Below are 12,485 nucleotides of genomic sequence, written 5' to 3'. Positions count from 1 at the left end.
CCTTGGCAGTAGGAAACACATAGACTATTATGGAGATTGATTTTGGAATTTAGATGCATTGTTATCAATTGTGCTTAGCCGTACATGTCCATATCCTTGAAGATGTATCATGAAAGTGTTGCAGCCTAGAAGATACAAATTTAACTAACAAGTTAAAAGTACATGAGTCAAAAATGGAAAAGCAAAGAGCAATTATGTCAGTTTGAAAGTTAAGATGTGTCTGATGCAAGCCAAAGTGTCTCCAGTCATCTTCTATGAATCTGAGAGTTAGATAAGGAATAAATATGACAGGAGAAGAATTAATGAATTAGAGTTTCAGTGTTGGAGAAGGGTACTGAATATTCTATGGACTACCAAAAGAATAAACAGATATGTGTTGGAGGCAGTGCAACCAGAATGTTCCTTGGATACAAATATGGTGAAACGTCATCTCATTTATTTTGGATGTGTTTGAAGAGACTATTCTTTGGAAAGGGACATTATGTTTGGAAAGGTGGAGAGTCAGCAAAGGAGAGGAAGATCTTTAACAAGACGGATTGATGTTGTGTCTGTGGCAATGACATCAAATGTGTTCAGGATGATTAGAATGGTGTAATAGAGGGAAAAGTTCAGATGTTAATAGGGTTGCTATGGGTCATATTCAACTCAAAGGCCAAAACCAACATATGGATATGAAAGTATAATGTACAAGGAAGATTGAAGTGTTAATGTTTTTCTAGTGTGATGTTGGCAAAGAACATTGAATAAAACATGGATTGTCCAAAGAAAAAGCAAATCTCTTAGAAGTTGTACAGCCAGGATTCTCCTTGGAGGAGATAATGGTGAGAATTTTCCAATAATTTGAGTATGACATAAGAATTTACCAGTGCCTGAGAAAGTATATCATGCTTGTTAAAGTCATTCAATACCAGGACGATGCTCAATGAGCAACTATAATAACCAGCTTAAACACAGTGGCAATTGGGAGAAGTGTCAGTTATCAAGTTGTTTCCCCTTCTGTTGTATGTAGGGTCATAACAAGTCTAAGCTAACTTAAGAGCAAAAAGGAATATCATGCTTAAAAATGTGGAGGAACAGTGAAAGAGAAGACGATCTTCAATGAGATGGATCCAGAGGATTTTCAAAGACTGTCAATCGCAAGTAAAGAGATTGTCTGTCATTAACATGTGGTGCAGCTGGTGGATTTAAATTATGTGACTTTAGGTTGGCCATGCAATTCCCTAACACTGGCCACCAAAGCTCCTAAGGAAAAAATGGAGAAGATAAAATTGCATTCACACAACAAAGAAATAAGATCAAGTAGTAATGTGTAACTGCATTTAGAAACTTGACACTAGCTTAAGATAAAATACAATTAACAGTTTCCAAAACACCAACCGAAGTTCTGAGATATAATAGCTAGTCAACTCTTTATTATGACTATCCTTTGCATTTTAAAAATCTGATTGTAAGTAGAACTTTGCAACAAACAGGACAGAAGAAAGTCACACATTTTCTGTTACTGCAAACTTTCAATTTCCCTCAAGTGAAAAGGAAAAAGAAACAGAATCTGTGGTTCAGTAAGAAAACAAGAAATAAATTTGATGTAGTATTTCAAAATTATTTTAACATTGACAAAACATTTCAGATGTATTCTCTTAAATTATCATGACTACACTGTCAGCTAATTTATTCTTTCTGTATTAGTGAGGATAGAATCCCAGGAGATTCTTAACAATAGTTAAGAACTCAACTGCTAATTGAAAGGCTGATGATCAAATCTAGCCAGTGACCCCACAGGAAAAAAACTAGGCGGTGTATCTGCTTCAGTAAAGATTAGAGCCTACAAAATTCTAAAGGGTAGTTCTATTCTACTCTGTCATATTAGGTTTCTGTAAGTGGAAATCTACACAATGATATCTAAAACAACAGTAACAACTAGTGAAGAAGCTGAGTCAAGCACAGTAGGAAGTGGTAAAAGCTAAGATTAGAACTCAGAACTTTTAACTCTTGATCTAAAACTCCCATTCCCCTTTCTAGTATGGAGCTACTTGGGATAATCAAGGAGAAATATTGACTGTTTTAAAAGTAAATTTACTCTACAACTTATTTTTACTTAAAGAGATGCCACTGATCACTGAAATGAATTATGACTTGCTTAGAATAAAAATGCATTTTGTTAAAAAGAATAAAACAATCTGTGTTGGAGGAGCAACCAGGGTTGGTCTAAGGAGGCAAGTATGATGAGATCTTGTCTCATGTACTTAGGCATGTTGTGAGGAGGGACCAAGTTTTGGAAAATGCTATCGTACTGAGAAAGGTGGAGGTTCATTACAAGGGAGGAAGACTCAATAAGATGGATTGACACAGGGTCTTTTAACAGTGAGCTTGAGTATAACAGAGATAGTCAGGAGGGTGTAGGGTAGGACAAGGTTCAGAACTGTTCATACCATGGCTATGAGTTGGAGCAGTCTCAGTGGCACATAACAACAACAGACAACCAAAGTTCACCCTCTTAAAAACAATGAGTTTTTAACTTTCTCAAGAAGAAAAAATTCACTTTTAAAACTAAGGTACAACTGACTCGAATCATGCCATTTTCAAGGGCTTCACGCATGTATCAAAGTTGAACATTGACTAAGGAAGATGGAGAAAAATTGATTCATTTGAACTATTGGATCTTACTATACAATGTATCATCCTGAAGAAGGCTGAAGTTGTTGAGGATTTCATTTTATTTAGGTTCACAATCAACACTCATGGACGCAATCATCAAGAAATCTACAGTTATATGACATTGGGAAAAGTCAGTCTAGAGACTAAGGTGCACCTGATCCAGGCCATGGTCTTCGCAATTACTTACTATGCATCAGAGAGCTGGATAATGACTAAGGATACCAGCAGAAGATCAGTGACTTTGAGTTGTGCTGAAGAAGAGTCTTGAACATACCATGGATCATCAAGAAAACAAATAGGCCTGTCTTGGAGAGGGTGAGATCAAGTTTCTCCTTAAAGCTAAGATTTTGAAGTTCTGTCTCATATACTTTGGGCATGTGGCCAGGAAAGATCAGTCTTTGGACAACGTGCTTGGAAGGGTGGAGGGACAGCACAGGAGAGGAAGACCCCAGATGGCATAAATTAATACCATAACTGGGACAATGGTGTAGGTGTGTTGGGGTCAGTGATATTGGCTCAGGACAGGGCAGGCTTCAGAGCTGTTGTACATAGGGTCAACATGAGACTCAGGTGACTCCATGGCACATAACAAGAACAAGAACTGACAGCTTTAAGATGTCACTTTAAAGACTAAAGTAAGCCTTACAAAAATAATGTTCTTTTAAATCATCTCATATGCATGTGACAGTGGGATAATAAATAAGGAAACTAGAAGGAGAATTGAGGACACTGAATCAAAGTTTTGGTGGAAAAGAACTGAGTATACCATGGATTGCCAAAATCAAAACAAAATCTGTCTTGGACAAAGTATAGTCTAAGTACTCCTGGGTCAGCTCTGAGCTGGTTATGACGTGACAGTACACAATAATAACATCAAGGTCAAATTCAAGGAATATATATATGATTTTAAAACAAAGTGCAAAGAAACTAACATTCTGACAGCTACTTTAAAAAAAGACAATTAAATTTAAATCTGACAAAAATAAGAATGAAAAGCCAACCAATCCAATCCCTCTCATAGTACAGATGAGGAAACAGAAATCAAGGAAATTATTAGCTTGAAGTCAACATAACAATCTAGCGTCAAGGAAAATTAGAACTAGAATTCATGAAATATAGTCATTAAATTATATTTTTCTTTAAACCACAAATTGCCTTTCAATGATTAAAACAACAGAAATTTGAAGATAAAATAGTGGGAGAGAAAATGGAGAAGAAGCTAGAGAAGGAAAAAATAGCTGAGAACATTCAAATTTCCTTCTTTGGTCAGTTTTAAAGTTGCTTGAAAGAATTTTCATGTTAACCATAACTCCGACCCATCCCTATTAGAGAAATTCCATGGTTTTCTCATCGTAAAATAAACTTTGATTAATTTCTTGTCTAGCAAAGAGGGTGGTCTGGGATATCTAATGCAACCTGTCATAAGGAATTTTTCTTGGGATAACTGAAACCTTTTTTTTTGTTTGTTTTCAAGAACTTTGGCCAACAATGAGATACTGGAATGCAGTGTAAATACACAGAACAAAGATCTCACACTGTGGTAGAAAATCAGTGATTTGATATCAGAAGCTGTTATTCTCATCTCTGATCTAATACTTGCTTTAAAACATTAGACATATACCTCATCAACCCCACCCCTTTCTGTATAATAGTAGTTTTGTCTGTAAAGTGGTTGGGTTGACCTTGATGGACTATGCCTTTGTCCAAGTGATTCTCTTTGTTCAAACTCTTACTCTACTTCATTCTTTTTTTAAACAATTATTTTATTAATCAAAGTACGTATTTCCTTCCTTAGAAAGATTTTCCTATTATATAACCTCATATTTGCTTCCTTTGTCACAGTCTGAACCAAACACCCCCATTCAAGCACCTTAGCACTCCCACCATCTTGTTCTTCTCTATATCATAGATATAATGAAATATTCCAGACATCCAAAAGCCATTAAAGCAATAGGCAGTGTTGTTATTCCTTAGGAAGTTGTAGTGCTAACCCCAAGGTGTCTCTCTAGTGATTCCAATTCATCAGAGGCTCCACAGGAGAAAGATGGGCAATCTCCTCCTGTGCAAAAATACAAGTCAGATTTGACTAGCTGGCAATGAGTGAATGAATGAGTGAGTGATTCAGGCAGTAACAATCACCCACGTCACTATCATCCAAATTTTTAAAAAGTCTTTATTTCCTTTTTCACCACACATTACTATTTTGAATTATATCTAGGCATAGCTGTCTCCTCATTATCCTATGAGACCATGTAATATGAGAAATAATAGAGTAACTTCAAACTATTCCTTGCCTGGAACATAGTTATTCACTCATGGCCCTTAAGTGCAAACTAACTCTGGGCTGATCCTCCAGTAGGTTATTGGAAGTCATAAATCACACAGGAGGAGTTTGCTTATCCTTTTCTATTAGAGCCATCTTCGGATTTGAACCTCCAGAGAAGCCTTGTCTTTGGGTTAAGAGTGCAGTTCCTTATAGAATCACATACAGGCTCCCTCAAAATGTATGTATGTCTGAAAATACTTGAACTGAAAGCATGCTATCTACAATAGGTTGTTAATATGGGTCTGGTCTCTCAAAAGCTGACCATGAAAGGGTAATCTTACAAATATTCCTTTTAAAACACTCATATGAACTCCACTGCAATAGCTCGTTGGCAAAAGCATGACATCACCGGTGGAGTTTGTGTCATTTATCTAAGTGATGTTTCAGCCCTGCTGATCTTTAAGTGTAGCCAAAACAAGCTGTCTTATTCCCTGAAGCAATAGCTAAGGCTTGGAAACCATGAGTGTACACATTCATAAATCTCAGATGGCGAATGTTCATAAACTTTTAAAGAATGGATTTAGATCTTCAAAGTTGTTGTGCATCTTTATGGTCAACAGGATAGGATGGTCCAGAAAGATAGAAATGTTTAAGGAAGGAGACAGTATGTGTATGTGTGTTTTAATGAAGGTGGTGGCATTCTTTAGAGTATCTACTGGTTTAAAATGTAGTCTGAGGCAAACACAGAATAAAACTTTAGAGATTTCATCATTGAAAACCATAGTTAGCCTCAGCTTAGAGTTTCTTGATTCTGTTAAGAGGCTGGGATTTTCCTCTTGTTTTCCCTATTAATCTTCCTTATTCATTGTCCAGCTTCACAGTCACATGGGAGCAGTAAAAATGTCATGGCTTGGGTCAGATGCACCTTAGTTCACAAAATGTCATCTTTGCTTTTTAATACGATCTAAAGAAGTCTTTTTTTCCGTTAAATTTTCCAATGGCTGCAACTCGACTGTACTTCAACAATAACATCATCATAGAGAGAGATCATCTGGCCCAGTGGACATAGAGCAATGCTACCAAGCCAAAGGTGGGTGGCTTTTAATCCATGGCACTCGGGCCTATCTTTCATTGTTTTTGTTCAGACATTCCTCTAGGTCTTATAGCCCTGATGTACAAGTTGCCATACAGCAGTAACTTGTCGTTGCTGTGAGGCTGAACACTGTGACACTGATGTGTCAAATGCATTAATGGATAGTTACCCAGTGCAGACAGAGAGTGCGGTGGAGCTCCCCAGTTAAAAGAAGCCTGGAAGGAGGAGTGGCATCCACTTCCATAACAGCTGCCTCCAGAAACTCTATGAACCTGGAGAGAGGATGAAAGACACCCAAGAGTAGAGGACTTTCCTTCATAGGGTAGCTATGAGTCGCCTGTGACTCAATAGCACTTAACAACAACAAAAACAACATACATCATCTGATATCTTCACTTCTGTAGAAACAACTCCTAGCCCACCTCCCAGTGGGTTTCTGAGAGAGATTGTAAATAGAATGGGAGAAGATTATCTGTTTTTCTTTAGAGGAGTTTATGGTATATTGGAATTTTTAAAACTATGGTCCACCATGCCAAAAATGACACATAGAAGAGAAATGCTATCAAACTTATAGTTTAAAAATACAGGATTTAATCTGAAGTACAATGCTGTCAGTGATGGAATCATACCATATAACTTTTTCCACTAGAATTAGAGTGGTCTAAGAAAAGAACTATTATGATGGAATTATCAAATGCTCTAGTAGCCTTCTGTATGCTCTTGAGCAACTTATTTCTCTTCTCTTGTTTCCAAATATCTATCCTTTTTTGTGATTCTGTGATTGATATATAGATATAGATAGATAGATAGATAGATAGATAGATAGATAGATAGATAGATGCACACATACACACACACACACACACACACACATATATATATATTGTTGTTGTTGTTAGTGTTATGTGCCATTGAGTTACCTGCGACTCATAGTGACCCTATGTACAACAGCACTGAACTCTGTTCTATCTCTTGCCAATCTTATTGTCTCCAACACACCTATCCCCATTACCCCAGTCACTGAATAAATCCACCTCATAGAGCGTCTTCCTCTCCTGTGGTGTCCCTCCACCCTCCCAAGCATGACGTCCCATTCCAAGGACTGATCCTACCTTGCAACATGTCCAAAGTATGTCAGACATTTAGTGTTACTTCTATTTCCTTATAATTACTGTAATATATTCTCCCATTCTGAAATGATCCTTAAGATCCACGAAAATTAGATCAATGAAATACCAATGAAAATGAGGTATGTGTCAATGAGATGAATTGCTACAATGAACTAGTTGCAAAGGATTCAAACACATGAATGTGGTGAGGGCACGAATGATATCTCATTCTCTTCTACATAAGGTCAACATTGGTCAGAGTTGACTCAGCTGAAATTATAAGTATTCCTGACACCTGCAATTGCTGTGTGCCACACATATTGCTATGTGTTAATTCCAAATCATAGTGGTCCTTGATAGCAGAATAGAACTTCCCCATATGATTTCCTAGGCTATGATCTTCACAAGAGCAGATTTCCAGGTTTTATCTCCAGCAGAGCCTCTGGTGTACTTGGACTGATCATCTTTTGGTTAGTAGTTAAGCTCTTAACCACAGTCACAACAAGGTTTCTTATGTGACACATACAGAGTAAGTAACTTATAGTAAATGGCAAATAGAACTGTTCACTTACTGGTAGTTTGGAAAATAAACAAATGTATATCTTTATAATATGATCCTTGAATATTTCTACAACTCTATGATTTCTGGCTCCTTCATAATGTACTCATCACAAGTTATTTGTAATTTACTTTAAAAAAAAAAGCAAGAATTCTATGGCTCTATTACCCACCTCCTCTGATAGGAAGGTTTTATCCTAACTTCACTGCCTAAAAGTTTACCAGATCAAATATAGGATACCCAGTTAAATTTTAATTTCAGATAAACAATAGATATTTCTTTTTTGTTATTTTCCTTTTTTAAAATTTATTATTAATTTAAATGAAAATTTAAAGAGACTTTGAATTTCCATTCATTCATTGTTACACTTTTCTCCCCTCCCAACCCTCCCCCTTAGTACACTACCCTCTTGGAAAAGTAAAAGAAAAATTCTTTCATTGTTTTACAATCCCTCCCCCCAGGTCCACTCCACTATGCAGCCTTCGCTCTGGACTTCTGTCATTTCTAAAGTATAAATATGTCCTAAATATTATATGAAACATAATATATTTTATTTACTAAATCTAGATACCTTTATCTGTTTGGTTAAAACCCACTCATCTTTTAAATTCTACACCAAATATTTCAATGTTTATGTTTCCTCTCTATTCCTGTCTTCCCTCTTCTTTCCCAGAGAGTTTAGTAACTCTTTGTGCTTATAAAGATACCTAGTCACATGTGGTTAAATGATCAACTGCTAACAGAAAAATCTGTTGTGAGAACACACCAGTCACTCTGTGGGAAAAAAGACCTAGTGATTTGCTTACATAAAGATGACTTGCTTACATCAAGGGCAATTCTATTCTGTCATATAGGGTAGCTATGAGTAGAAATTGACAGCACAGAACAGCATGTACTTCCATATATTTGTAATTGTACTTACATACACATTGTCTTTGTTGTTGATTGTAGTTGAGTCAAGCATGACTCATAGCGACCCTATGAACAAAAGGCTTGAAGTCTTTCTATAACTATTGTCATTTGACAAATTAATAGTTTCCAGAGGCATGTTGTTTAGGAAGTGGATGCCAGTCCTGCTTCCAGATATAAAAATATTAATATCAACCTGTGCATTCATCTTTCTTTTCTTCTTTACATGGGTGTCAAGAAAAGATGTACCTCTCTACCTCTCTGTAGATCCTATCCCTTCATACTCCTGTTATGTGCTTAAGTTCATCATCTTCTTTGCAGATACTATTGCTTACTCAAGGAAAGCAAGTCTATGGAATTTTTGGTCCTCTTTTACCTTCTTTGTTTCTCTTCCCCTCTCCTTAATATTTTCTTCCTCTCTTTCTTTTCCTTTCCTATACTACAGTCTATCTTTTCAAGATCATATCCTCTCTAATAACTCACCCTATATGAGAATTTCTAGTGTAGACTATTTTATTTAAGGTTTATTCTTTCATAAATGATACCTACATGGAACCTCTCACATGGATTCTCTCACAAGTGTTTCAAACTCAGTATATCATAAAAGGACTTTTGTTCTCTTTCTCTACTTTTCATTGCCCTTGTATCTTGACATATTTCTCATCCCAATTAATATCATGTGTTCATTGATTTGGCAGCTTAAATAAGTATCCGGAGGATTAGTAAACATAATTTTTCACTTATTTCTACTCATCTTCCAAGCTCCAGTTACGCTATCTCTGTATCAAAAATAATCCCTGGTGGTACTTTGTTTGGGTGTTAACAGAAGTAGCTATCTGTTGACTAAAAAGTAAAGGGCTGAAGCACACCAGTTATTCCATGGACAAAAGATGGTTCATTTTGCTTTCATAAAGATTGCAACCTTGAAAACTCTATGAGGTTGTTCTACCTTGTCCTTTTGGATTTCTATGTGCTGGAATCAACTAGAAAACAATAGGTTGTTTTTGGTTCTTTTTGTGGTTTTTTTTTTTATTGTAGTTTCTTTGGATGGTCATTTTTGGCCATACCAGATTGGAGTTCATTCTCTGCTCAAATATTCTCCTACCATCCCGAGGACCTCCTTAATGCCACTTGACAATATTTGAATGATTATTTTAATTTTTAAGACCCTTGAGAGGAAGAGCATTACCTACACAATAGATCCCCACCTGTGATTGTCAAAGTTGTATCATCTGCATAACTTGGCCTGTTGATAAGTTTTCCTCCAAAACTGATGCCACATTTTTTTCATAGAGTCCAGCTTGATGAGTTATTTACTCAGCATATGGTTTGATGACTAGATATAGAGAAAAGATACGATACAGCCCTGACACACTCCCTTTCTGACTTTAAACCATGCAGTATTCCCTTGCTCATTTGAAATGCTTGCTGCAGAAGGTCAAGGACTACAGCCTTTGTAATGGATTACAGCTCAACATCAAGAAAATAAAAGTCCTCACCACAAGGCCAATAGTCAACATTGTGGTAGATAGAAAAAGAGGCTGTCAATAATTTAATCTTCCTCGAATCAACAATTAACACCTTTGACATCAGTAGTCAAGAGATCAGGAGACTTATTACATTGGACGAGTCTGCTGTCAGGGAGCTCTCTAAAATGCTGAAGAGCAATGATATCAGTTTGAAGACTAAGGTCCACATGATCTTCCTAATCACCTACTGTGCATCAAAGAATCAGACAAATAATGAGAATGACCAAAGAAGACTTGATGCCTTTGAGTTGTGGTGTTGGAGAGGAGGACTGCATCTCCTATGGACTGCCAAAAGAACAAACTTTCCAAGTTAAGTCTTGGAAGAAATGCAGCCACGGTGATCTCTGGAGACAGAGATGGCAGAACTTCTTTAGTACTTTGGACATGTAGCTAGGCAAGACTATTCCGTGGAAAGGGACCTTATGCTTGGAAAGATGGAGGGCAAGTGAAGGGGAGGAAGACCCCCAAGAAGATGGATTGACACGGTGACTTCAGCAATGGGTTCAAGTGTATCAGCAATGATGAGGATGGCACAGAACAGGGCAAGTTTCAAGTTGGCTGTTCATAGGGTCACTATGAGTCGTACTCGATGACACCTAACAGCAACAATAACCTATGGCAGGTTTTGGTTCATTAAATACCCCCAGAAAACAAACTAGAAACCCCCAAAACCCTCATTATCCTCAAGTATGAACCAATTCCTATGCAACTCTCCAGTAGAGTTTCCAAGCTTATAAGTCACAAAAGGTCAAATTGCCCATCTTTCTCCCACAGGGCATCTGGTGAATTCAAACTTCCTGCTTCGGGGTTAGCGGAGCAATTCCTCATCCACTAGGCCACCAGAGTTCCATACTGATGCTAAATGAACATGAATTTACTCATATTTCTCTTTTCTTAGAATAAGATAAGATCAAAATGCTATGTTTGTACCTAAGGCTTGGAACCACAGTTTTTCTACATTTCTGAATCATATTTCAGATACAAATGCAGTTTCTAGAGTTCAACAAAATGAGTTCTGTTCCAGTTTCTTTTTGCCACTAATGTGATCTTGGTGAAATTGTGTCACCTCTTCAACCCTTATTTTAGATACCTGTGAATGAGAAATGTTAATAAATGTCTATCTTAGAACTTGCTACAAATAAGAAATAAGAAATATATTCTTTTAAATCTTGGTATAATGCCCATTAAGAACAAACTAATATTATGATTTTATTTTGTTAGAAATACCCTAGATTTTTCACCCAAGTTTGTCTCATCTAGATAAGAATGCAATTATCTCATGACAATACCACATTTATTTTTAAATCAAGAAACTGTGTTAGTAGAGACAGATATTCAAACAACAAAAGATGTTCATCAAACTATCTTAGCAAAAGATAAAACTGAAGAACATGCATTCTTTAAGAATTAATAATGTGTCGAGAAAGAAAAGTTTAAAAGAAATTAATGATGTAACTTTTCCATGGCAATAACACATGTTTGTCTCATAACATAAAAAATATATATTTACAAAGGGAGGTCATTGGCTATTTAAGGACTTAATTTGCCCAAAAATGCTCACCAAAGGGTGAAGATCAATATGTTATTACTGATAAGGACATGTTGCACTGTTTGAAATGCACAAAATATTATCAGAATTTTTAATCTGGGTTAAGTCCCAGAACCAAGTATAAACATATGAGAGAATTTATTGTACTTAGTATTTCTGAGCTAGACCAAACCAGCTTTGATCCAAGATGGTTTTATGCTCCTACACTTGGATTGCATCAGTCTGTGAATATAAAGTAAAAATAAAATAAAATTAAAAAAACACCCTTGGCTTTATGTCTATTTTAAAAGAAGAATAGTGGGATTCAGGCCTAGAAATGAAGTTAAACAGTGAAGAAGACTTAGCACTTCTTATGCACCTACTCCATTCTGTTCACTGAACTTACTGGGAAATGTTTTTTTTGAGGGGAACATTTTTTAAAGGAAATTATTTTATTAATTTTAATGAACATTTACAGAGATTTTGGACTTCCATTCATTCATTGTTGCACTTTTCTCCCTGCTCCCCCTCCTGGCGGGGGCGGGGGGCGGGGTGGAGGCGTGGATGGGACAGAACTTTTTAAAGTATCTCATTGAATCCTCATTATTGTCCTGAGTTGTATTATATATTTAGAATTGGTTCTCACTCATAGTGACTCTCCATTGGCTTCAAAGTCAGTTAATCTTATGAGAGGAAGATAACCTATCCTTCACTTTAAAAGTAACTGGTGGATTCAAAGCACTACCCTTTTGTTATCAGTTATGCTGTATACCATCAGGAGGCTAACGAGAGAGAGAGAGACAGAGAGAGAGAGAGAGGGAGAGAGAGAGAGAGAGA

The sequence above is a fragment of the Elephantulus edwardii genome, unplaced genomic scaffold, assembly GCF_000299155.1.
Source record: "Elephantulus edwardii isolate Elephantulus edwardi_28Jun2011 unplaced genomic scaffold, EleEdw1.0 scaffold00092, whole genome shotgun sequence".
Classification (NCBI taxonomy): Eukaryota; Metazoa; Chordata; class Mammalia; order Macroscelidea; family Macroscelididae; genus Elephantulus; species Elephantulus edwardii.
This window is presented reverse-complemented; position numbering follows the sequence as displayed.